At 39.6% G+C, this 1265-nt stretch overlaps 1 protein-coding gene across 1 annotated transcript in view; it reads left to right on the top strand.

Moving 5' to 3' along the window:
- Positions 1-1265, top strand: part of map3k20a (mitogen-activated protein kinase kinase kinase 20a) — a 36727-nt gene that overhangs the window by 423 nt on the left and 35039 nt on the right. The window lies entirely within an intron of this gene.

The following is a 1265-nucleotide window of genomic DNA, read 5'->3' as shown; positions in this document are numbered from 1 at the left end:
TGTGTGTGTGTGTGTGGTGCTGGGATGACAGTGTGATGTGGATCAGGAATCTGTAGGGGTCTGTCTGGACCTGTTCCTGGACCATCACAGGGAGAGCTTCTGATGAAATACTCCGGAAATTATCACTTATTTTTAATAAGAAACAATGCTAACAGTTGTAAGCATGCTTTTCTAAAGCCTCACAATCTTATAAAGGAAAGCACGTGTGGTTTAAGAGCCAGGTGTAGCCTACTTAAGATTTTGCTATAATGTAGAAAAGAGTTCATATGGTTGTTCATATAACTTTTAGTGTTTGCAACAGTTATAGTCTGTTGTATAATTTACAAAACTACAATGGTAGCATGTGCAGTGATGGTATCAGATCACATGCTTTACTTCAAGGTTCTTCAGCATGTTTCTACATGGTAATTATAATGTAATAATGCGTTTATGATTTGTAAGAAAGGGGAATAGCCTTGTTACACCACTTTATATAGTTTCAGTAAAGTAAAGATGCGTTTTAGTTAATGAATTGTATGTATTGAAATCATTCTGCTGCATGCAGCATTGTGTGGAGAGCTGTATGAACTAGGGGTTGAACGACTTCAGATGTTTTTAAAGTAGATATGTATCTGATGAAAGTCGAGTCGACGTCGATTAGTAGCTGATGGCGTCATTGATGAAGAAATAAGCCCGAACCTTGAGCTGAGACTTTAACACCTCGTGCTCAGCTGTGGCCTATGATATATAAAGTACTGCCCACAGTGCTACTGCTCCTATAACAGCCCATTTATCAGTTCTTATATTTCTCACAGATTTCTGCTCGTTCTGAATCAGATCCAGATAAAGTAACAAAGTAAAGATTTATATGAATGCATAATAGTGAAGCTGTGGGTTTTAGTTACTAAGAAATATATGCAAGAACCTTTCAGTTTCTAAGCTATATTACTGAGTAATCACAGAACAGTGTTGACATACATTTCCGCGCTACTGAATTACAATGCAGCGATGAAAAGCTTTCCAGCGCTGGACAGAACTCAAGGAGCGGAAGGCCTGCGATCGGACGCCGAGGTTGCTTTGTTTCTTCTCGATACGTGAGTAACACCGTGTCTTGCGCCGCAACAGCTAAAGTCTGTCTAGTACACTGGACGCGACAAAGCGACCGTTGAAAATAATTTCTTTCTGTCAGGGATTTGTCGTGTCGATATCTATATATATCTATGGTGTAGACAGCATCATTGATTATAATGAGTTCTATAGTATTTTGTCGCGCCGCGCCACTCGCG

Source organism: Sinocyclocheilus anshuiensis, unplaced genomic scaffold (assembly GCF_001515605.1).
Source record: "Sinocyclocheilus anshuiensis isolate Anshui unplaced genomic scaffold, SAMN03320099.WGS_v1.1 scaffold284, whole genome shotgun sequence".
In the NCBI taxonomy this organism is placed as follows: domain Eukaryota; kingdom Metazoa; phylum Chordata; class Actinopteri; order Cypriniformes; family Cyprinidae; genus Sinocyclocheilus; species Sinocyclocheilus anshuiensis.
The sequence above is the reverse complement of the archived record's forward strand: the minus strand, read 5'-3'. Positions and strand labels throughout refer to the sequence as shown.